Here is a 26,677-nt window from a genome sequence, read left to right as displayed (position 1 = left end):
CTTCAGATGGGCTACACAGGGACTTTGACCATGATCATCCTGCACACCTCTGACACCCAGTCTGGAGGAGAGAACACACCCTACCACGACCTTCATGATCACAGTGGACTCTCTGGAACCTGGCTCATGAACAGGAGGTCCTGGAGGTGGAAGAACAGGTATTCCTCTCTCTCTCTCTCTCTCTCTCTCTCTCTCTCTCTCTCTCTCTCTCTCTCTCTCTTTAGCTACCCTTGTCCCTCTCCTGGCCTAAATAAATGGAAAAGCCTGGTGCCAGGTGATCCATGACTTCCATCCATTCTGGGCCTGCTGGCTGGACTCTCAGATGACAAGTTGACCATCTTCCCGGCCCCGACTCACCTGAGTCATATTGGTTGAGCTCCCCTTGTTGGGATGCCTGTGAGGAGGCTCATCCAATTCTGTTATGGTCCAGACCCTTACCATCTTCCCTCTTCCTTCTTAGGGACCATTATGGGGACCTCTTCTTTCCTCCTTGCAGACTCCCCCTTAAAATGCCTCCTGGCTAATCTGGATCTGGTATCCCTCACTCCTGATATAAATCCCAAGACTCATGAAATTATGCACATAAGATTGGCCTTACTATAAATTGGACAATCAAAGTCAATGGCCACCAGGAGGATCCCTAGATGCCGCAATTCTCAGAGATCTGTTTAACTTCTGTAAGCACTTAAAAAAGTGGAAGGATATCCCCTATGTTGAGGCTTTTTCTCTTCTTCATTCTTACCCTGACCTATGCTCTTACCTTAATGACCCTACTGACTCTTCTTTCGATCCGGCAGATGAACCCCCTCCCTACCGATATCCCCCATCAACTCCCCCTGCTCCCCCTGACACCTTTAGTTCCCCAAAACTAGGACCCACTCCCTAGTCCCACAAACCATGGCGCCTTTAAGAGATGTTGCTGGACCTGAGGGCATTATTCAGGTAAATATCCAGTTTTCTATGAATGACCTCATACAACTAGAGTGAAGCTTGGGCTCATTCACTACAGATCCCACCACTTACATTAGAGAGTTTTAATGGGTCCTCCAGGCTTATAGACTCACTCACCATGATATAGATAGATAGATAGATAGATAGATAGATAGATAGATAGATAGATAGATAGATAGATAGATAGATAGATAATATCATATGTGTGTGTATGTGTATATGTGTGTGTGTATGTGTGTGTGTGTATGTGTGTGTGTGTGTGTGTGTGTGTTATTGGCTAATACTCTCCTTCTTGAGGAACGTACCAGAGTCTGGGAACTTGCCAGAGCCCATGAGGATGAAACTCACTGAATTAATCCCAGTCACCTTCCGTGGTCACTTGCTGCCCAAGATCAAACTCCTGACTGGGATTATAATACACAAGCTGGCATACAGAGTAGGGACCAATTCTCCACATGTATTATTGCTGGGCTCAAAAAATCTGCACATAAGGCCATCAATTTCCAAAAATTACAAGAGACCGCATCAGAATTTCTGGATCAGCTTACAAAAGCCCTTCAGCAGTAACATAGATCCCGAAACCCCAGATGGTCGTCGTATTCTTATGACATATTTCCTCTTTCAGAGCTACCCCGACACCCGGGCCAAACTAAAAAAGCTCAAACAAGGCCCTGCCACCCACCATGCCCCCCAGACTGAGATCTTAGTGGTAGCCTTTAAGGTTTTTCACAACCGGGATGAGGAAATCAAGCACCACAAGCACAGGGCTGAACACAATAAATTTGAAATGCTCGCCCAGGTGCTGCAACGTGCTTCCTCAGGTCACCACACATCATATAAACACCCCCCCCTGGGTGCCTGCTTCAAGTGTGGCAAGGAGGGACATTGGGCCAAGGCATGCCCTGCACCATACACTCTGTGTAACCCATGCCCTAAATGTCAACAAGGTCATTGGGGTTCTGACTGTCCTAGATTCTGTAGGAAGCCTATAGCCAGGGAGCCCTCTGGCCTTCTGGGAATAACAATAGAAGATTGATGGAGCCATGGGTCCTTGTCCCTGGCCATAATGATTAATAAACAAAAACCCAGGGTGTGGATTCAGGTGGATGGGTGCAAGGTTGATTTTTCCCCTTGACACTGGTGCTACCTTCTCAGTCCTGACAGAATTCTGGAGGCAAACAGTGCTGTCCACCTCTCCTATTGTCGGGGTAGGAGGAAAGACCATCTATCAAAAAAAGACTCCCCTATTACTCTGTTCCATAGACAACTTTCCATTCTCTCAGACATTCCTAGTTATGCCCCAATGTCCACTTCCTTTGCTCAATCAAGATATTCTCTCTAAATTTAATACAATAATCAACATCCAGGGTCCTGGCATCAATCAGGCCCTAGAATTGGCCTGATCATCTTTTCTGGCCCTTTTGGCAGAAGACTGGCCATTCTGCTCCAGTTGTGAGACTTACATGAAAAAGGACCGCTTCCCTATGAACCTGGTTGACCCAATTGTATGGGATACCCACACCCCCTCCACAGTTTCCTGCTCACCAGTTAACATTCATCTCAAAGATCCTAACACCTTCGCCAATCAGGCTCAATAACCCCTGTCCACAAAAGCTCTTCTGGGCCTACAACCTATTATTCAGGACCTTCTTACAAGGGGTACCTCCATCCTGCTCATTCCCATTACAATACTCCCATACTAGTGGTAGAAAAGCCCAATGGGTTCTATAGCTTAGTTCAGGACTTATGACTCATCAACACCTCCATTAGGCCCATGCATACTTTGGTTCCCAACCCATACACCCTGCTGTCACAGCTCCCCCACAATGCCACCCACTTCTCGGTCATAGATTTAAAGGATGTTTTCTTCTCCATTCCCCTTGCCCCCAAATCACAAGATCTTTTTGCCTTTACCTGGACAGATCCCATCACCAGACATTCTCAACAACTAACCTGGACTGTCCTTTCTTAGCAATTTTCAGATAGTCCACATCTCTTTGGACAAACCTTGGCCTCTGACCTCTAATCTGTTCACTCCCAGTGCCCCAAACCCACTCTCTTGCAATATGTTGATGATCTCCTCTGTAGCCCGTCCAAAGGGCACTCAATAGATGACACAGTTCTCCTACTTAATTTCTTGGCCTTAAAGGGATATCAGGCCTTTCCCCAAAAGGCACAAATAGCATGTAAAGAGGTCACATATCTAGGATTATTCATCTCTCAAGGGAAAAAGACCATTACAGTAGACAGAAAAAGCTTATTTTGTCTATACCTACACCAAAGACCAAAGATGACTCTCCTTCTTGGGTTTGGCTGGGTACTTCAGGACCTGGATTCCTAATTTCTCCCTACTCACCAGGCCACTGTATATTCTGGACAAGGGCCCCCAAGATGAACCCCTTCCCTCAGCAGTAGGGAAGCCCTGTAAAATCCTTAAAAAGGCTCTCCTCCGGGCACCCACACTGCATCTCCCTGACCTCTCCTGACCCTTCACCCTCTATGTACATGAAAGACAGGGACAAAGTCTGGGTGATCTGGGTCAGGAATATGGTTCCACACTTGCGCCAGTGGCATACCTATCCAAACAGTTTGACCCCACTGTCAGAGGCTGGCCCCCATGTCTCAGAGCCCAGCAGTGGCCCATAACCTCCAGAAAGAAGCATACAAGCTTACCTTTGGCTCCCTGCTAACCATCTCATCTCCTCACCATCTAAAGGATTTCCTCACTTACAAGGGGCTACAGTCACTTCCTCCTTCCAGGGTTCTATCCCTCCTTGTCTCTCCTTGAATATCCCTCTATCTCTTTTCAGTCCTGCTCTTCATTAAACCCTGCCTCCCTCCTCCCATCTTCTCCCTCACAAGATCCCATCCACAAATGCCTGGAGGTATCAGAGACAATTTTACCCTGCCCTACCACTATTTCTGAGGGACCCCTGCCCTCTTTGGACCTTGTCTGGTTCTCAGATGGTAGCTTCTTTATACATGAAGGAGTTAAAGTGGCAGGATATGCTGTCATTTCCCTCTCATCCATGATAGAGGCAAAACCTCTCCCACCCAGTACCACCAACCAACAAGTTGAACTCATAGCTGCCACAAGGGCATGTGAGCTAGCAGAGAAAAAAACCCTCTCCCTATATACAGATTCCAAATATGAATTCCATATCCTGATCTCCCATGCAGCCATTTGGAAAGAAAGGGGGCTATTGACCACCAGAGGGACAGCATTCATTAATTCCATACTTATTTCTTGCCTACTATGAGCCTCGAAGCTTTCTTCCCAACTGGAAATAGTCCATTGCAAGGCCCACCAAACTGACTCTTCCCATACTACTATGGGGAATTCCAAGGCCGATCAGGCAGCTTGATCAACTGCCCTACAAAGCTTTACCTCCTCCCCATTACTCTTTGTTACCACTGGGGATTAGCCAAAAGATCCCCAGCAACTCTTCCAGTTTCTTTACTCTTTATTGCATTCTAGTCCACAGAGTCTTACTACTTTCCTTCACTCCTTTTTCACCTTTTCCCCACGTGATAAGACGCTCCTACAAAAGATCACTTCCACCTGTAAGATCTTCCGGAAAACCAATACCAATACTCCATTAAAACCTAAACCTTTCCCTTCTCATCAGGCCCTCAGTCATGCCCTACCTGCAGACCGGCAGATTGATTTCACCAACATGCCCCGAGTAAAAAACATAAAATATCTTCTTGTATTGGTAGATAGTTTTTCGGGATGGGTTGAAGCCTTTCCCACTTCTAACAAATGGTCCTCTAAGGTAGTTGATCTATTGCTTACTAACATAATCTCCCATTTTGGAATGCCCACTTCTATCCAATCAGATAATGGCCCAGGATTTTCCTCACAGATAACTCAGGGACTGGCTCATACGTTATCACTCCCTTGACATTTCCATTGCTCTTACCACCCCCAGGCTTGCAGAAAGGTTGAAAGGAAAGGACCAATTGGTCCCTTAAAGAGATCTTCACCAAGTTCACCATGGAATTAAGCCTGGACTGGGTAAAGGTGCTCCCCTTGGCTTTATTGCACATTAGGGCCTTGCCAAAAAAGCCTTCTAATCTCCCACCTTTCAAAATCATGTATGGCCATCCCCTCGTTCCTCACAGATTGCCTACAGAACCCCTACCCATCTCTGAAACCTATGCCCTGCCCCTCCTCTTCCATCTACTCTCTGAACTCTGGCGCTATCAGGAATGGCTCCTTCCTCAATGGCCAAACTCAAACTACCTAATAACCAACTTACCCTATGGTTTCATATTTCCAGGCTTAAGCCCAGCACTCCTACACCATCATCAGAAGAGCCAACAATTGTCACTTGTCATTAAGTACTCTTGTCAATGCTCCCCCTCATTTCTGGCCCCTCTTGGGTCCTCTCTTTGCCCTATGTCTGAAGATTCAAGGCAAGTGACCCTAAGGTCCACCTCCAGCCAGACCCCTCCCACTTGCTTGAATCTAGCCGGTAGTTAGACCATTGTGTGTTGTCCTTCTGACAAACCACTTAGGTGTCCAGAGAATGGTGACCCCTGAATAAGTGTGATCATAAGAGAGAACTTTATCAGCTGCCTTCTGGGCCTAAGGAGAAACATGTGTGTTTTGTTTACCCTCCCAGTTTCATAAGAATTTCAAGTATCAGTATTTAAAGTTGAGGTGTTTCACATAAAACCTGGAGAGATCTGACTGCTCTCAAAGGGAAATGTAACAATGGGCCACCATCCTCCCTTGGCTGCCTTCAAGAAAGGAAAAGAGAGAAGCAAGCTGGTACACCCAGGTAGGAGAAAGTTTGAAGATCAGCCTTAATTGAGAAGGGAGGGAGCTAGATTGGACTAGGAATGAAGAGTGGAATTAAGGTGTTAGGTGGAGGACACGTTAGGTGCATGCCAAACAAAGTTAGCTGCAGAATGACCTGGCTTCTCAAACCCTCTGTCTGGTTCTATATCACCTGTTTGCTTCAAGCAACCCCGCTCAAGGTTGGACACTTAACCCCCTTGTGCCAACAAGGCAGCTTGCAGACCCAGAGACCCCATTAGATTTGGGCTATAAAAACTCCCTGTGCCTGTTTCTTCCCCATATCATAAAGTTCATTCAGACTTAGGTGGGTAAAATTTCTAATCAAGCTTTTAACCAGCTTCTCCTCAGGAATTACCAACTCCTGGCTACTGATGATACTTCCAGTCCAGACCTATGCTGAATGGACTGACATCATCATGGATCTGTGGTGGCAAGAAACCTTCGTCTTCTCTGCCCTCCTGTGGGGGCTCCTTACTTCTCTTCTCTCTTTCTCCTACACCACCCCATTTCAGCAGTAAGCAGCCAGAATGAGTTGATGCCCACTCTCATTTAATAACAAAGAGGGGGAAATGTTGGGAATCGCCCTGGCTTCCCAAAGACCTACTTCCTCTTACCCCAGTCCTGCTGACTCACATGATCCTTACCCACCAATCAGAAAGCACCCCATGCCAGCTGCCCAAACTGTTAAATCGTTAAACTGTTTCAGCCATCAGACCACCTCCAGCTCTATAAATATGCAGAGCTGCCTCAATAAACGGGCATTTTCTCCAACAGCAAGCCTTGATCATTCTTTCAAAATACATATTTCATCAATGAGCAAACTGCAAAAAAAAAAAAACAAAGCAAGTTGAAAATAAAATGATTTCTATATGCATAGATACATGATAGTTACACAATATAATAGATTCATAAACTGAAAAATACATAGAATAGTTAGAGTTTGGGATACAGTAAGAATAATTATAATATGAAATAGGAGCTATTAGATATATCTATCATTAATATTGTTTTTCTATGAAGCAATCAATTACTGAAGGTACAATCAACAATCAAATTAAGAAAAGTCTTCTGTGATCTCTCTATTGGAGGCATTGTTTTGCTTTATAAATATTGCTCTCTAGAAACATCTAATTCATTTTAAAATCTAACTGAAGGCCACACACTTTAAATTGTTTTAATTATAAGATACGCAAAGTAGAGAGAACTAATATAATCCATTGACCTTTTATAAAATAAATTATAAGACTGTATAAGTTCAAACTACTAACTTGCAAAGTTAAGAAGTATAATTATGAAAATTCATGCTTCTGATTGGTCAATTTTGGGGTTCCCCAAAAAAACTGCAGCATATTGATTAACTATGATAGTTATATATACAAGAAATATTCCTTTATAATAAAATATTCCTTTCTAATAAAAATTTCTGATTAGGTCTCAAACAGCCTAACTAGAAAACCAATAAATCTATGAATCCTAGGTTGTTATGTTCAGATTCAGATAATTATATAGCTCATTAGGAAAATATGAGCCTAATTTTCTTTGGCATCTATGAGGGCTCTCTCTCATCCAGTGAGGAGGTCCATGGAACAGGGTAGAGGAGAGTGTGGCTGTGGAGTTGCTAAATCAAGACCTCTGGAGACCCTGCAGGAAGCAGGTCTGATTTAATTGCACAGTTACCATGTATATATACTCAGGCAGTAGCTAAGCAGATTACAAGCAGCCACCAATACAATTTCTGGCCAACTGTCCCTGCAGCAACCAATCGAGGAGTGAGCCATAGAGCAAGCACAGGGACTACAACATGCGGCCTCATGACCAGGGCTGTGCCTAAGGGGTAAGCAGTTTGCCCCTCACACACCTAGCACAGGGGAGTGGTTTGCCACTCACATGCCCTTAACCTATGCCACTGCCACGTATACAGTACTCCATGCACTTCTCCCCACATCTCCCTGTGCTGAAAGGACTTCAGCCAGGATTGTTGTTTTTCATTTGGTGGCCTTTACATGGTTACATAAATGTCTACAACATAAGAAAAAAATATAGATATTATAAACAGTAAGGCCAGGGTAATACCATTATAAGGATTAGGTAATTTGGCTATCAGGTTTTTCCAATGTTCAGTCCATTCCTGGAAGAAAAAAGAGGTTGTCAAGATAGACACATTCAATCTCATTGATTTTGAAAATTGCCTTAGTAAGGTTATGCATAATCATAACATAGTAAGCATCCCAAGCACACTTAATATACTGAGAAAAATTGGAAAAATGAAAGGTTAAATTTTCAGATACAGCATATTGGGAGACACAAATACTATGAAATTCAGGGTCTCAAGTGATCCTGTGCAACATAAACAGAATATCTAGTTGTTCCTGGTGGTGGTCTAGTTCTTGCTGAATGACTTAAACAGCAGCTCAGGACAGTTTATTTAAGTTATTTTGATTGGCAAAGGCTGCTGGCATGGCAGTAGACAAATTGTTTGCAGTCTAAGCAGTCTGTATACTCTGAGTGAGCAAATCAGCGACAGTGGCTGTGGCAGTGATGATGGCTACTAGAGCAATGATTCCAGCAATGATGACGCTAATTGCATGCCTTGTCTGGTATAGGATCTCATTCAGAAGATTCTTCATCTGCATGTCCCATGGTCTCCTCCACTCTCTGCACAGGTTCACTGGAAGCTAGATTGCTGGGGGTACTCTGAACATAAATATAAGTTTAGCTTTCATAGCAGGGGTTACAATTTGTAAGCCTGCAGGATATATTGACTGCACAGGGGATCTCTGTATGAGTAGTGTTTATGCCATCAGTATTGTTTATTATTAACATGGCAAGGGGTGGCATAACACAAGCTTGTGCATTGTGGGTATGGGTATAATTTGGCACAAGGGCAAATTCATGGTTAGGGTCTGGACTCAATATAGACCCATTCATCTAGCTGGCTGCTGCCCATTTGATGGTCCAGCAGCTTGTAATATTGGCGTGATATCCTTCATGCCATACTGATTTCTTGCACACAGGTTAGTAACAGCTTGTTCCATGTAGCAGTTACTGCAGATTTTGGGTACATCAGTTACATTCCAGGAGCTATGCTCACCCAGGCACATAGATGTTGTTCTTCCCCAGAGAAATTCCTCTTATCAAGGAGATAAGATATGACAGTGGGATACATTAGTTCCATGGGATGCTATAATTATCTGAGAAGGACTTTCCAAAAAGTGTGATGGGCAGGTTGGCAGCAAGGGTTTCTTGTATTTGCCATGGAGGAGTCTATGGCTATAATTAGCATTAACTATAACTCTAAGGTCAGTGAGAGATAGCTCAACATATGACTTCTTATAGTTATCTACAATAGTTTTATTGACAAGAGCAAAAGAGAGGGGACTGCCTGGGTTATAGGTTTCATTATCTACTATGGAGAAATAAATGGGCAGATGCTCGTGTTTCAGGGTACAGCTATCTCCTGGATGGATAACTCAGGATCAATAAGATTGGGATTATTCAAAAAGAGCTTAGGTAAAGCCCCTTCCCAACTAGCAACAGCCAGAAAGTGTGGTCTAGTGACAAGGGCTCAATTTACCTGGGCCATGGTACTATTGATGCATAGAGCTGTGCATAAGAGTAAAAAAAAAAGACCTGTCTGGGAGGATTAGAGCCATGACCCAGGCTTTCTCCAATATCATTGGCCTGCTGTATTAGCCCCTTTACATCACCCCATGTGGTCTTGTGATGGAGTTTCCTCTGGTGTCCTCTCGCTCTCTTGCGTTTTTGCTTCCTTTCTCCTGGATTGTGCAGAAGGCCATAATGGCAGGTAGGTATCCAGGGTCGGACATGGTGGACTGGAATCCAGATAGGCTGTGGATATCTTTCTGGAAATTAACAAGCAAAACCCCTACCCAACACAAGGAGCAGTGAAGGCTCTGACCACTGATTGGTTAAGGGGTCTTCATATTGCACTAAGGGTAAGTGAGATGGCCCATCAAGGGACCCCAATGCTTGAAGGCAGGTGTACAATCATCACCCTTGTGATGATTTAAAATTTAAAGATGATAGTATTAAGAATATCATGGGGAGACCATGAGGAGGCGCTTTCTTCTCCATTTTATTCTATAATGGTGGCCTTTAGCTATTTGTGGGCTCTTTCCACTATCCCTTGCCCCTGGAGGTTTTAAGGAATACCAGTGGTATATTTAATGTTCCACTTGGAACAGAACTCCTTAAATGTTGTACTGGTATATGCGGGGCCATTGTCTGTTTTTATTTCATATATTACTCCCATAGTTGTAAAACAGCGCAAGAGGTGAGAACAGACATATTTGGATATTTCTCCTGGGGCTGTCATTGCCAGGAGGAGCCCCGAGTAGTTATTTATGCATATATGCACATATTTTAATTGCCAAAAGATGGCACATAGTAATATCCATCTGCCATAGGGCATTGAACTTTATACCTCTAGGATTGACACCTTGTGGTTGTAAAGGTCCTATGGGCAAGAAGGGAGCACATTTAGCACACTCCCTAATAATTAGCTTTTTTAGGGAACACTTTGTGTAAGCTATGGGTTGATTGATGGAACTTGCTGTGCAGCTTGATTGCCTGCTCAGGCAAGGAGACCTTATAAGCTTCATGGGTCAAGTTATCAATCTCCTCATTTAGTTGTGACAAAGATCCAGGCAACCCAGAATGAACTCAGATATGTTGAATGTAAAGAGGATTAGTACTTTCTTCTAGGAGGTTTTGAATGGATTTTAGTAGCAGGGTAACCATATTGGTATCATTCTTTATGGAAGCAAAAGCCAATCTAGAAATAGCTATCAATCACAACATTAATAGATTCAGGGAATTGCAAGACCAAGTTTATAGCTGATAATTCTAGTGCTTGGGGATACCCAGGAGAGTAATTATATTGGAAGGTCCTTTTTACCCTGGTCTCAGGGTGGAACTAGGTTATGCCAATTTTCCCTGTGGAACTGGGATTCGTGAACACCAACGGCGCACCAGGAATAGGCTGACTCACTATTATCTTTGATTGCTTTAGAGACACAGGGAAATGGTTTGCAGGATTCTTGATGGAGGCAAATGACAGTCAAGGACCACAGTGAAAGTATCCATGGCCACTTGGAAATTAGGGCTAAGCATCATAAGATTATTCTCTTCTGAGGTAGTGAGATGAATTATGAGCCTGTTTTTTTCCACAGCACTTGAAGTAGGAAACTTCTCAATGAGATGATCATCTGTGAGATGCCTTCCACTTGACTTTGGACTTTTTTTGTGCACTGGAGGAAGAGTGCACTCATGATATGATATTGTCTGGCTCTTGCCAGATGACTCCAGTAGGAAGCCCAGGAGTTAGGCATATGATTGCCCAGACATCCTTCTTAGGGTCTAGTGTTTTACCTCTATGTTGTTTAGGGATGTATTAACCAATTCCAAAGCCTCAAGAGCTTATGGGGTATGTAAGATGGAGTCTAAATGTTGGTCTCCCTTTAGCAAATCAAATAAGGGCTATATTTTCTTTATTCATTCGACTGTTGATTTCTTAACTTAATTGATTTCTTAACTTGGCTGTTGTGAATTGTACTATTATGAACATTGATATGCTGTATCCCTGTAGTATGCTGATTTTAGATTTTTGGGGTTGTACACAAAAGAGTGTGAGAGTTAGGTCATATGCTGGTTCTATTCCTAGTTTTTGAGGAATTTCCATACTGTTTTTTGGAAACAGTATGGAAATTCCTCAAAAACTTGCACTAATTTGCAGTTCCACCAATGATGTATGAGTTTACCTTTCTCCCCACATCCTCATACACACTTAATGTTGTTTTCTTGTTAATTGCCATTCTGACTGTGAAACCAGTCTTGAAAATCAGGATCAGGTTCTCATTCCCCAATTATTGAAAACAAAACATGTAAGAAATACCAAGGCAAGAGCAAAAAGTAAATTTTATTTAAGAAACAGAACAGAGAGAAAAGAGAACAGAGACAGTCCTCCAAAAAGGTGCCTGATGGAATGAGGATGTCTTGCCCCTTTATAGATTTTAGGTTTTCTTTCTTCTCATGTCTCCTCCTCCTCTTGTCATGCCTGTATGACCAAAAGTGACAAAAAACGGCAGGAAGAGAGCCATTTAGGGGGTCATTATTTGTGTTGAAATGTATGATACCTCCCTTTCCTCAGAGGCTCTTAGCAACTGGGTGATGGTTGTGAGGATTGGGGTGGGGGAAGTTGGTGTTAAATTTTGTTGAGTTCTTTATGTATTCTGGATAGTAATGTTTGAGAAGCAGCTGACAAAAATTTTACCTCATTCTGTGTGTGCTTTCTTCATGCTCGTAATTATTTTCTTTGCTGTGTGGAAGCCTTTTAATTTGATGCCTTCCCACTTAAGAAATTTTGGCTTTCTAACTTGTGCTTAGGAGCCTCTTTAAGGAAGCTTGGCTGTGCCAATATGTTGTAATGTTGGGACTACATTTTCTTCTAAGAGTTGCATAGTTTTTGATCTGATCTGATTCTTAGGTCTTTGATTGCTTTTGTACAGAGCAAGAGATAAAAATCAAGTTTCATTTTTCTACATATGTATTTACAGTTTTCCAGTAAAATTTGTTGAAAATGAGATATTTCCACCATCATATATTCTTGGAGCCTTTGTCTAGTGTCAGATAACTGTATTCATGTGGGTTTGTCTTCCTATCTTCTATTCTATTGATCTTCATGTCTGTATTGATTCCAGTATCATGCTGTTTTCATTAAAATAGCTCTGTAGTATAAATTGAGGTATGGTATTGTGATGTCTCCAGCATTACTCTTTTTGCTAAGGATTGCTTTAGTTATTCTTGGTCTCTTATTTTTCCAACTGAATTTGAGAATTGCTTTTTCTAGTTCTGTGAAGAATACTATTGGTACTGACAGGGATTGCATTCAATGTCTTTAATGCTTTTGTGAGTAAGGTCATTTTGATATTAATTCTGCCTATCTAAGAACATGGGGGGTATTTCCATCTTTTAAGGTCTTCTTTGATTCCTTTCTTTAGTGTTATATCATTTTCATTGTAGGGTCAATCACATACTTTATTACATTAATACTCAAGTATTTTGTTTTTTGAGGTTACTGTGAATGAAATAACTTTCCTAATTTCTTTTTCAACAGATTTATTATTGGAGTATGGAAAAGATATTGATTTTTGTGTTGACCTTGTATCCTGCTAATTTACTAAATTTGTTTATCAGCTCCAAAAATCTTTAGGTAGAGTATTTTGGGTCTTCTAAATATAAGATCATGTCATCAGCAAACAGGGATTATTTGAGCTCTTCTTTTCTTATTTGTATTCCTTTAATTCCCTCCTCTTGCCTGATTGCTCTGGCTAGTTTCAAGGACTATCCTGTTTCTATTCCTGGCTTCTGTTGAGTTAATTGAGGATTTTCTATATTTATGTTCTAATTTCTTTTCATTTGACAATTTCTTCTGCAATTTCTCTCTTCTGAATTTTACTAAAATTCACAAGGTGAACCCAAGCCTCACCTTTAAAACTTTACTTATAAATGTATTCTTCTAAATAACCGTATCATAATTCAAAGTTCAACCTTCAACATAAGACTAGAACACAATGCCACATTATTTACATAGAAAGTATAAGATCTTTAAATAGTTGATTGAGGTTAAATTAGATCATAAGGATGGGGTTATTGTTTGAATCTTCAATGTCCCCTGAAAGCTCATGTTCTGAATGCTTAGTCCCCAAGTGAAACAAAAATAGGAAATAAGGCCTAGTTCTAGGAAATTGGTCATTGGGGTTGTGCCCTGGAAGGGTGTATTGAGATCCCAGGCCCTTTCTCTCTCGTTTCCAAACATCATGAAATATACAGCTTTGCTCCACCACATATTCCCTGCCTTGATATTCTGGCTTGCCAGTGTCCCAAAACAATGGGGCCAAGCAATAATGGACTTAGACCATAAACTAAAGTAAATGTTTCCTCAATTTATTTTTCTCAGAATTTTTTTTCCTGTAATAGAAACCTAACACAAAATCCTAAATCAGAATGATAGTATCCTAGTAAAAAGAGACACCAGAGATATTTGTAAGACCATGTGAGGACACAGAAAAAAAGGAGGAGAGACCTCAGGAGAAAGCAATCTTTTAGGACCTTGATTTTAGACTTCTAGCCTTCAGAACTGTGAACTAATAAATTAATGTTATTAGAAACACAAAATCTGGAGAACTTTGTTATGGCAACCACAGCAGACTAAAGATAGATAGATAGATCGATAGATAGATAGATAGATAGATAGATAGATATAGATAAATATAGATATAGATATTGATATGTAAGATTTCACTGAAAGTTTTATGGGGAGAAGTTATTAAGCAGTTGAGATGGGAGAAAACAGAAGAAATATCTTGGTATTTTTTTTTCATCAGTTTCTTATTGGTCTCCTTACCTTCAAGGAGGCTATTTCCCCAAATACCTAGATTTGAGCACCCAATCTCTAGTCAGTGCATTATAGTCTCATGTCTTAAAATCTGACCTTTCATCAATTCCTCAAATAAAGGGTTAACTTGATGTAACATGGGCATGCAAAAAAAGATAAAAGAGGTACTTCATCAAGGATTCTGAGAAAGTTCACACAGAGGGTTTCCAATATAATACCTGAATATGTAAATAGATATGCCATTGGCAACCATGAGATTTGATTGTGGAAATATATCATTATTCACTAGCAAATTCATGAAATAACAGCAGTACTTTTTAAAAGAAACATACAAGTGATTTATATTTCAAAAAGAAAGAGGAACTATAAGAAGAAAAAGCAGTCATATTATATTAAGTCTAATTCAATAAATGCATTAGCAATTAGGCTTAGCAACATGGAAGAAAATAAAATCTATATTGTCTTTGGACTAAAAATTTAAACATAAAAACAAATATGTAATATTTGAGGAAAAATTCACAGGGCGAAAATAGTACACAAATATTACAACAAAAGTTACTTTGCATTTGATTAAAATTTTAAAATATTATAAACACAATAAATTAAAATAATTCAGTGTGAGAAGTGCAAAGGTTTTTATGCAAAACCAAAAATGCAACAAATCATTAGGTTACACACACATATATACACAAAGACTCTTTAAAATCACACAATAGATAAATGAACCATGTGAAATGAATCGGTTAACAGAAAATGAAAACTGAATGATCAATAAACACATAATAATGTAGCTCAACCTCCTTGGTATTCAATAATTGAGCAAAATAAATAAAACAGTAATAAATTTCAAACAATCAGTTCAGTTTAAATCCATATCTAAACATTGCTACAAGGAGTGTCTATTTGTACAGCCAAGTTGGACAGCAATTTAGTAATGTTCAAAATTTTTTCAAATATTCAAAATTCACATGTCAGAATTCTAACATAATTATATATGAAAAACTATTGCACATGTGCACAGACAAAAGGAAGTACACATACTTGCATTCACTTAAAAAAAAAAGTGAACCTGGAAACAATCTATCTTCTCACAGAGTAATTAATAAATAATCAGTGTCATATTGAAAAATGATACATGCCAAGTTTTAGAGAAACTAACAATATCTTTGTACAAATATCTTTCTACAAAGAATAAGAAAAAATGTTAAATATTGTATTTAAATATACAATATACTATGAATGAAATTTTAACAACCTGTAAAGCATTACTATATATTATTTATGAACATTCTTTTTTTCTAAACTCATTTTTAATATTTTTGTTGTAAATTTGTACATTTAGGGATGCACCATATATACAGTGTGCATGAATCAAATCCAGGTAATAGCACTTCCATTTCTTCAACCATTAGTCATTTTTATGTGTAGGAAATTTTATACCCATCTGTGAACACATATCGTGTGAGGACAGCATAAAAAGCTTGAGAAGGGAACATATCAACTTCAGAATAATAGATGCTTTGTGAAACAATGTTTAAAAAGTGATTTGAGAGTGATAAAATGAGGACTTACAGTTTATCTGTGATTGTTGACATTTTAAAAGGATTTAGAACCAAAATAATTATAAGACTTATCATAAATGTATTTAATTCAAAGGCTTTACAATATCCATATATTTAATATTAAACAAGATAAATAAAAAAGTAAAGCATATGTAAAGAGGTATTTCTCTATTTTCAAAAACTGCATGAAAACCAAATTTTATCATGGTATAATATATAAATATATTAATTAGCCATGAGAAGAATTAAAGAAAACTCTTTGCCCTTTTAATAGAATACTCACCTTAAAAAATTATTTCCAGAGACCCAAGATAGTGTAGTAGAGAAAAGAAGCAGTTTTAACTTAGTTTTTTGGTCACTGTGACCAAAATACTCAAGAAGAACAAATTAAAGAAGGAAAAGTTTATTTGGAGTTCACTGTTTCAGAAGACAGTACATAGACTTCTAACTACATTGCTCTGACCTAGGATCAGATAGCATAACATGGGGGAAGGGCCCAGCAGAGCAAAGCTGCTCAGTGCACAGCAGGGTCAGGAAACAAAGAAAAAGAGAGCTAGGGAGGGGCCACAGGGCAATCTCCCCAGGACCCAGCTCCTCCAGCCATGTTCCAACTGCCTTCACTTACCACCCAGTAAGTCCATTCAGAATTGAAGAGGTTACAGCTTGATTAGGTTACAGCTCTCATGATCAAATCATTTCATTTTTGAATAGTTCTGTATTAACAGGAGATTTGGGGGGCAGTTAATCTCCAAACCATATTGCCTCAATCAGAGGAATGTCCCACTTGTTCTACTGTTTGGAATTGAAATGAGAGGAATAGTGCTCATCTGAAGGAGGGTATCTGAAGAAAATTACTATAAATCATAGATTCAGAGAAACCCAGAGATTCTGGTGTAGTAAGCCAAAGATGAAAGGTAATACACCTGAGACTAGCAGCAACAGTGGCACTACCACCAAAAATAGAGGGGCAACACAAAAGGAAAGAGAAACACAGTGGACAAATTTGACGCAAACTCCTGTAGAAAAACTCACTAGTGGAAGTTAACTGATGTTTAAATTGTGCTCACTGTTTCTCAACTTCTAAGAGACTGAGATGAAGGTGGACACCCAGCTCCAGGAGTTTATGATTAATCTTATTCCTATGGGAACCCAAGGGTTCTTGAGCAATACTTCTTCCACTCTGCCTCAGCAAGTTCGTATTGTAGGACCTAACATGCACCTGCCAAATCACAATCCCAAAACAGTTACAGAGAACAATGGATTCAGGGGGATTCAAGACAGAGGCACAGGAGAGTGCAACCTGCTGTCCCTTTGAGCTCTGTGATGTGAACAATTAGCTGAAACAGAAGGGTAAAACTGACCAGGTGGGTGTGATACATAGAGGATAGGAGAGTGCAACCTACTATTTTTTTTGAGCACCATGCTGTGAAACAACTTCTGAAAGGGGGTGAGTGTGCAGGTGGGCATGATTAGAGTTGAGGAGAGAGACCTTATATTTAGTGGTGAGAAAGGAGAGCACTATAGGAAACATGCTGGGAAACCATCCACCCAGAGTGATCTGTTACCTATACCTATGAATAGAATTCTGTGGAGATGCTAGAAACCTATATGTCCAGCCACAATTTACACCTGCTTAGCCCTTGGTTTGAAAGGATTTAAATGCTTAGGAGTAGATGCCCCAAATAAAGTCCAAAGTTCCATTTAGTGCACATCCACAGCAGATGGAACTTCCCCAATAGATCTCCACACCACTTCCAACCAGAAAGAGTAGTGATTAAAGATGTCCAAACAAAACCCAATAGAAATTTCCACTTCTATCCATTCTGCACTAATGAGCAGAAAAGATAAGAGCATTTTCATCCAGTTACACTTCCATGCCACTCCAGCATGCAGACTGGTGAAAATCACAAAAAGGGGTTGGGTTTAATAACACCCATCCCTTGTGCTCTCTAAGAGGTCCCTAGACTAAGAAGAAAGGGACAGTCTAGAATATAAATACTTCAACAATCTCAGTGAAAAAAATTCTAGCATTTTTTAACTAAGAATTTCTTTTTCTTTTTTCATTATTATTTGTTTAGTTGTTCTAATTCTAGTTCTATTTGCTGATTGGGTCATGTGCATATATATGTCCATATAGTTCTGAGTTCCTTTTCTATTTTATTATTTATTTTTCTTAACATTTTACTAGAAATATGATATGTCAAGAACTATGTAATGTTTTGAACAACCAACAATAAAAATTAAACAAAAAAAAGAAAATAATTTTATGTAATCTTTAGGTGCAATAACACTAAAATGTTGTGAAATATGCACATTCCTTAAGTCTGAAAACACGGTATTAAAAAGATGGGTGATTATGGTACATACTGATGTTTCATTTGTTTTATTCTAGTGAAAAGAATGGGCTGTATAATTTGTATACTTTATCTTCATGATTCAAATCTGTTATACGGTCAATTTTATATGAAATTAAAGAGAGTATAATTCAAGGAAACAAACATCAATATTTACAGTCTTTACCTGAAAAAAAGGCAAGTATCAACTAAAAATGAATTTATATGTGTATAAAACATTAACTATTAAATATATAAAATTAAAAAAAATTTACTATTTGGCTTTGTTTTTCTAAGAAGTAGTGATTTATTAATTGTCTTTTTCTTTTTCCTCAGTTTTTTGTTTGTTAAGGGGAGGAGGGTTGTTTCTTTTTGCTGTACTTGTTTTTCTGCTTTATTGCTCTTACTCTCCTCATCTCTCTCTCAAATATCAAACTACACTGCTCTCTCTTTTCTAGTATTTCACTTCTTCCCTCATGAGAGTCTTCATGCACAAACTCTTGGCCCACTTTCTCGTCTCTCACCATATGAATATTCCAACCTTCTTTTTGCCTTAATACTCCAACTTCTTCCTTTTTAATGAACTATATTTTTAACTTTCTTTTAACCCATGTAGTTTATCCCTCTGTGTAATGAAATAAGGGAGTTCAGAGGAAGCCATTTTCTAGCACCTCTCCAAGAGTGATTCAAAATAGCAATTCAGCACTGACAAATTTAGTCTACAAAGCTGAGAAAAGTGAAAGATTCTGACTCTTCAAATAAGAAATCTGAGCTCTGGAGTAAAGAGTCTGATTGACACTGTGCGCAGGGGGTGGGGGGATAAGATCAATTAAATATAGACCAAATCTAGTAAAATTTAATTTGGAATTTGCATACAAATTCCCCTCACAAGTTTGATCACTTTGTTTGAGAATAAAAAAAAGCACAATAAAGAAAACACTAAACTTCAGAAAACCTCGGGGGAAAAAAAAAATCAATCAATCAAGTTGTTCCCATAAAATATTAGAGGCAAAACAGTAAGTCTAGACTCCTCTGCAGTCCAGAATCAAAAGAGTGAAAGTGAAAGATGAATGACTCACCTAAGATGGAGATTCAACCAAGAGATTTTATTGGGGGGCTACCAAAGGGGAAGAAAAGGAGATGCAGAGAGCAGAGAGAGGAGAGGAAGAGGGCATAGAGAAAGAGCAGAACAGAGGAAAAGAGGAGAGAGGAAGAGGGCAGAGAAACAGAAAGAGAGCAGAGAGAAGAGGAAGAGAGAAAGATGAAGAGGGCAGAGAGTGTGAGCTTGCAAGCTTCAGCTTAAGAAGGGTAGCATAGGCAAGGTGGAGGGTGCTCATTGGCAGGGTGACTCAGGAACTGCAGGCAGACACTGTGTCCTGTGGAGATTGGTCAAGAAAACCTTTGAATTTGATGCTCTTTGGCTTGGTGCCCTTTGGAGAGGAAGGGGAGGGGTAAGGGATTCTGTGATGTTCTTGCCAGACGGAAACTTAACTTCAGAGGGGAGTCTCCCACACACCCAACAAAATTTTAATTTTCATGTTATGTAATTTCTCAACAAATTCAAGAACATCACTCCCATCTACCAGACAGAAAAGGAGACTGCTGATGAACATTGTTAATAATTTTTTTAAAAAAAGTTTACTAGTCTAAGGCATTGTTTGAAGTAATTGTAATTACTGGGGATTACTACCACTTCTCAATATAGTGTTAGAGGCTGGAAATCTTAGCAAGTTCATATTGAATAAGACTTTGAAAGTTAGAAAGACCGTCCATGCTCTTTCATAGGCAGAATTAATATTGTCAAATAGTCATACTACTAAAAGAATTACAGAGATTCAATGAAATTTCCATGGAAATAACAATGACATTCTTCATAGAATTAGAAAAATACACACTTAAATTTTATTTGAAAGAATAAAATGTCATAATAGTCAAAGCAATTAGATTCCTATCTCTTATCCTGCAGAAAAGTCAATTCAAAGAAGATCAAAGATCTAGAAATTAGACAATAAACTTTGCAACTGCTAGAAAAAAAGAGAGGCTCAACCCTCAAACATAATGGCACAGACAATGATTTTCTTCAAGAACCCTAAAGCTCAAGAAATAAAACAAAGAATCAATAAGTGGAATTACACAAATTTAAAAGCTTCTTCACTGAAAAGGAAACAATTAAGGAGGTATAAGAAAGCCTACAAAGTGGGAAAAAATCTGTTCCAGCAAGTCCTCCAATAGGGGAATAATATATAAATAACTATAATAATATATAAGTATATAATATATAAATATATACATATTATTATAATATTATTATATATCATCATATTATTATATAAAACATATAAATACTATATAATATAAGTAATATATAACTATATAATATATAAATAATATATAAAGAACTACAGCAACTATAATAATATATAAGTATATAATATAAAATATATATAAATATTATTATAATATTATATATCATCATATTATTATTTAAAATACATAAATGGTATACAATATATATAATATATAGCTATATAATATATAAATAATATATAAAGAACTAAAGCAACAACACAAAGACAACCCAATCAATGAAAGGGCAAAATAACTTAACAGACATTCCTCAAAAATTGCAAACCAGCATATGAAAAGATGTACAATATCACTTGCAATCAGGGAAATGCAAATCAAATATTTCATCTCATTTCAGTTACTGTAGCAATCATCAAAAATACAAATAACAATAAATTTTATCAAGGATGTGGAGGGGAAAGTTACACTCATACATGTTGGTGGAACTGCAAATTAGTATAACAACTTTGGAAAGGAGTCTGGAGATTCCGCAAAAGATTAGGAATGGGACCACCAAATGATTCAGCTACCCCATTCATTAGTATTTGTCCACAAAGAACTAAAATTGATACACTATAGTGATAAAACACATCAATATTTATAGCAGCATAATTGACAAATAGCCAAGTTATAGAATCAGCCCAGGTACCCGTCAACAGACAAATTAAGAAAATTATGTATATATATATATATATATATATATATATATATATATATATATGTAAAATGGAGTTTTATTCAGCCATAAAGAATAATGAAATTGCATCATTTTCTAGTATATACATGAAACTATACAGCATCATGCTAAGTGAAATAAGTTAGATATTGAAGGTCAAGGTTCAAATGTTTTCTCTCATATGTGGAAGTAATAACAAAATAAGGAGGGCAAGGGGGTGGAAGGGAGGATACCATCAAAATAGAAGGAAGATCTGTGGAGTAGGGGATGGTCAAAATTAATATTATCAAATGGTTATACTACTGCTATCGTTACACAGAATCAATGCAATCCCCATCAAAATACCAATGATGTTCTTCTGAGTAGTTTGAAAACAGTAATTGGATGAGAATTCTGAAAAGTAGATTTACATATATGTTAAAAGTCATGTGAAATTAAATCATAATGCCAAGTACGGTGGTATACCCTGTGATCCCAGCTGCTTGAAAGGCAGAGGCAGGAGGATCACAAGTTCGAAGCCAGCCTCAGTAATTTAGCAATGCCCTAAGAAACTCAGCAAGACTGTCTCTAAATAAAATATAAACAAGTGGCAAACTTGAAGATGGTAGGCTAGAGGGAGGCAGCATTCTGTGTTGCTCCATTATCCAGATCTCACCTAATCGGAATACTGCATCTCAGAGAGTGTTAGAGAACCCCTATATAGCTTTTTCTGCAGAAATCACCAGCACTGTGACCACATGCAGGGCTCTGAGCCTTAGCATTTGAGCAGGACTCTAGACTCCTGGCCCCCAACACCCAAAGTCCAAAGTTCTAGCCAGTGCAGGGATCAAGAGCATCTTACCAGATCATCTATCAGCACCTCTGCAGAACTCCCAGACTTCACTCCACTCCTACACAGGTCACTCAGATACTACAGCACAACGCCATCACCCAGTACCCCTCATCTCACCAGATACACTGGTGCTGGAAGCAGACTGCCACCATCTTGACTCACCTCCCTTATCATACTTGGTGGGGGCAGCTCCCAGATTGGATCTCCAGCTGGCCAGGTACCAGGTTTCCAACTTCACCCTCTCCCCAGCAGCGGTAACCCAACACAGCAACTGCCCAAAACAAAACAACTCTCACTTGGACAGGTGTGCAGTGTAACCAGGGGACCGCCCAAGGTAGCCCCAGCATAAGATGTTTCTCAATTAAGAACTGCTAAGGGAGAGGGGCTAAAGTTTGGAGCCTAACAGAGAGACAAGAAACTGGGAAATCTCCAGACAAGATAGGGAGATAGTACCAAGTGCTCAACTCATAGGAGCAGTCCCAGAAAGAGACCCATGAGGTGCAGTCTCCCTGTAGGGACTGGTGTGTGCCACTCCCGGCTTCCAGGTGCCCTGCACCAAGACCAGCCTTCCCTTCCTGGTTTCCTTCACCATAAAGAGGACAGAGACATCAGCTTACAACAGACAACCCCATCTGTTGAGAAGAGAAGGAGAAAAGATACAGATCTCTGAAACTAGCAACAATCTTGGTTTCTTCCTTCTAGTATATTTTTCTCTTTCTCTTCTACCCCTCTATCCTCCATCCCTCACATCCCCAACATATGTGAAACCAAAAACTTTGCATGAAATAGGATTTTGAAGACTGAGTCATCTAAATATTATAACATACAGGTTTTGTATATGCTCTTTTCTCTTTACTTTTTTTCTTCTTTAATCTTTCCTTCCACATCCAAATTTTACTAATTTAACATCTGTATTTTTCTAAATACATATGTGTGTTTCTTTTATGGACTCTACTGTCTTGCCACGAACTTGTCTATCCTAAATTATATCCTATCTATTCTCTTTCTACTAACCCTCTTTATTAGATTTCTCTTTCACACTTCCTAAGATATATTAACTCTATATCCTCACATCCTACCTTCTCAGCACATCAGCCTACACCTCAACCCAATATTGTCTACCATCAGAAATCTTTTTGCAAACCCTTTTACAAAATTATTATATTTCAGAAAATAATTGAATTCAACATTTCTGTACATTGAGGTTAAGCTGTGAACATTTTAATAACAACAAATTATTCATAGGTGGTATATTATTTATATTGGGATCTGTTAACATTGTCCTTCCCCACAAAGGAGAGGTCTTGGAACCTTACAAGAGCACTACAAACCTATAAGGTAAAAACAATAACACCCAAGACCCACAGAGCTAGAAAGGAAAACACATGAGCAACGTAAAAAGACAAAGGAAGAAAGTGCCACCAAACAAATCAAGACATCATATTATTAGAATCATTGCCAGCCACAGCAGAAGAAATTACAGAAAAGGAGTTTAGGATGTAAATGGTTAAAATGTTCTATGAACTGAAGAAACATATAAGAGAGCAAATAAAGGCAGTGAAAGATCACTTTGACAGGAGCTACATAAACAAATACAGGAAGCAAAATATCACTTCAACAGGGACATAGAGGTTCTTAAAAAAAAAAACCAGAAATCCTTGAAATGAAAGAAACAATGAACCAAATTAAAAGCTCAAATAAAAGCATCACAAACAGAATAGACCATTTGGAAGATAGGACATCAGACAATAAAGACAAAATATATAATCTTGAAAAGAACATAGATCACACCGTGATAATGGTAAGAAACCATGAGCAGGACATTCAAGAAATATAGGATAGCATAAAAAGACCAACTTCAAGAGTTTTTGGGATAGAGGAAGGCATAGAGGACCAAAGGAATGAACAATATATTCAATGAAATAATATCAGAAAACTTTCCAAACATGAAGAATGAATTGGAAATCCACATTAAAGAAGCCTACAGGATGTTGAATGTACAAAATCACAACAGATCCATACCAAGGCACATCATTATAAAAATGCCCAACATACAGAATAAGGAGAGAATTTTAAAAGCCATAAGAGAAAGGAATCAGATGACACATAGGGAAAAACCAACTAGGATAACATCAGATTTTTCAACACAGACCCTGAAAGCTAGAAGATCCTGGAACAACATATATCAAGCTCTGAAAGAAAATGGATGCCAACTAAGAATCTTGTATCCAGCAACATTAACCTTTAGATTTGATGATGAAATAAAAACCTTTCATGATGAACAAAAGTTAAAAGAATTTATAGCTAGAAAACTGGCACTACAAAACATCCTTGAAAAAAATATTACATGAAGGCAAAATGAAAAAGAAAAATGAAGTTCAGCAGAGGGAAGTAGTACCCTGAAGGAAAAATCAAGTCAAGTTAAATTATAAAAATAAACAAATATGGCTGGGAATACAAACCATGTCTCAATAATAACCCTGAATAATAATGGCTTAAACTCACCAATCAAAAGACATAGGCTAGCATTTTGAATTTAAAAAAAAAAAGATCCAACAATATGCTGTCTCCAGGAAACTCATCTGATAGGAAAAGATATACACTGACTGAAAGTGAAAAGTTAGGAAAAATCATACCACTCATATGGACTGGGAAAGAAAGCAGGGGTTTCCATTCTCATAAGAAATAAAGTAAACTTCAAGCCAAAGTTAATACTGCTTAAGGGAACCATACACCAACAAGACATAACAATCACGAATATATAAGCTCCAAACAATAGAGCAGCTAAGTTCACCAAACAAATTCTTCTCAAGCTCAAGAGTCAAATTAACCACAACACAATATTCTTAGGTGACTTTAATATACCTCTCTCACCACTGGATAGATCTTCCAAACAAAAGTTTAATAAAGAAAAAATAAATCTCAATAATACAATTAATAACTTTGACTTAATTTACATATATGAAATATTTCAATTTTCATCAAGCAGACACACTTTCCTCTAAGCAGCACATGGATCCTTCTCTAAAATAGACCATATAATATTTCACAAAGCAACTCTTAGCAAATACAAAAAAGGAGATATACTACTATGTATTTTATCAGACCATAATAGAATGAAATTAGAAATCAATGACAAAATTAAAAATAAAAATTACCCCAAAAACTTGGAGACTAAACAATATGCTATTGAACAAACAATAAGTTACAGAATACATCAAGGAGGAGATTAAAAGATTCTTAAAAGTAAATGAGAACAGGGCTGGGAATGTGGCTCAAGTGGTAGCGTGCTAGCCTGGCATGCGTGCGGCCCGGGTTCGATCCTCAGCACCACATACAAAGATGTTGTGTCCGCCAAAAACTAAAGAATAAATATTAAAAAATTCTCTCTCTCTCTCTCTTTCTCTCTCTCTCTCTCTCTCTCTCTCTCTCTCTCCCTCTCTCTCTCTCTCTCTTTAAAAAAAAAAGTAAATGAGAACATAGACACAACATATGGAAATCTCTGAGACACTATGAAAGCAGTACAAAGAGGAAAAATCATTGCATGGAGTTCATTCCTTAAAAGAAGAAAAAGTCAACAAACAAATTAACTCATATTACATCTCAAAGCTCTAGAAAAAGAAGAAGAAATAAGCAGCAAAAGCAGTAGAAGGCAAGAAATAATTAAAATTAGAGCTGAAGTTAATGATATCAAAAGAAAAAACAATTGAAAAAAATGACAAAACAAAATGTGGTTTCTTTGAAAAAATAAATTAAATTGATATACCTTTAGTTACGCTAACAAAGAGAAGGAGAGAGAAAACTCAAATTACCAGCATATGGATAAAAAGAGGTAATATCACCAGAACAGACACTATAGAAATACAGAAGATAATTAGAAATTATTTTTAAATCTTATACTACAATAAAATACAAGATATTGAAGCCATTGACAAATTTCTTAAGTCATATGATTTGCCTAGATTGAGTCATGAAGATATACAGAATTTAATCAGACCAATATCAAGTGATGAAATAGAAGACATCATCAGAAGCTTACCAACAAAGAAAAGCCCAGGACTGGATGGACACACAGCCAAGTTGTACAAGACCTTTAAGGAAGAACTAATACCAATACTCTTCAATTTATTTCAGGAAATAAAAAAAACAGAAAGCACTGCCCAACTCATTCTATGAGACCAATATCACCCTGATGCCAAAACCAGGCAAAGACACATCAAAGAAAGAAAACCTCAGACCAATATCTCTAATGAACATAGATGCAACAATTCTCAATAAAATTCTGGCAAATCAAATACAAAATCATATAAAAAAGATTGTGCACCATGATCAAGTGGGATTCATCCCAGGGATGCAAGGTTGGTTCAACATATGGAAATCAATATATGTATTTCATCCCATCAATAGACTTAAAGATAAGAATCATATGATCATCTCAATAGATGCAGAAAAAGCATTTGACAAAATACAGCACCACTTTATGTTTAAAACATTAGAAAAACTAGGGATAACAGGAAAATATCTCAACATCATAAAGGCTATCTACACCAAGCCTCAGACCAATATCATTCTAAATGGAGAAAAATTAAAGTCATTCCAGCTAAAAAGCAGAACAAGACAGGGATGCCCTCTTTCACCACTTCTATTCAACATAGATCTTGAAACACGGCTAGAGAAATTATATAGACAAAAGATTAATCAAAGGGATACGTGTTAAGAGCCACAGCCAAGTAATATGATGCATGGCACTTTTG

At 38.3% G+C, this 26,677-nt stretch overlaps 1 pseudogene; it reads right to left on the bottom strand.

Annotated features, from left to right (window-relative positions):
* The window catches only part of LOC106145319 (olfactory receptor 2G3-like), a 41,337-nt pseudogene extending 29,745 nt beyond the window's left edge, over nt 1–11,592 (bottom strand).
* Between the last annotated feature and the right edge of the window lie 15,085 nt (nt 11,593–26,677).

The sequence above is a fragment of the Ictidomys tridecemlineatus genome, chromosome 8 (assembly GCF_052094955.1).
Source record: "Ictidomys tridecemlineatus isolate mIctTri1 chromosome 8, mIctTri1.hap1, whole genome shotgun sequence".
NCBI classification, from domain to species: Eukaryota; Metazoa; Chordata; class Mammalia; order Rodentia; family Sciuridae; genus Ictidomys; species Ictidomys tridecemlineatus.
Note: the sequence above shows the minus strand (reverse complement) of the source record. Positions and strands in the feature narration are given on the sequence as shown.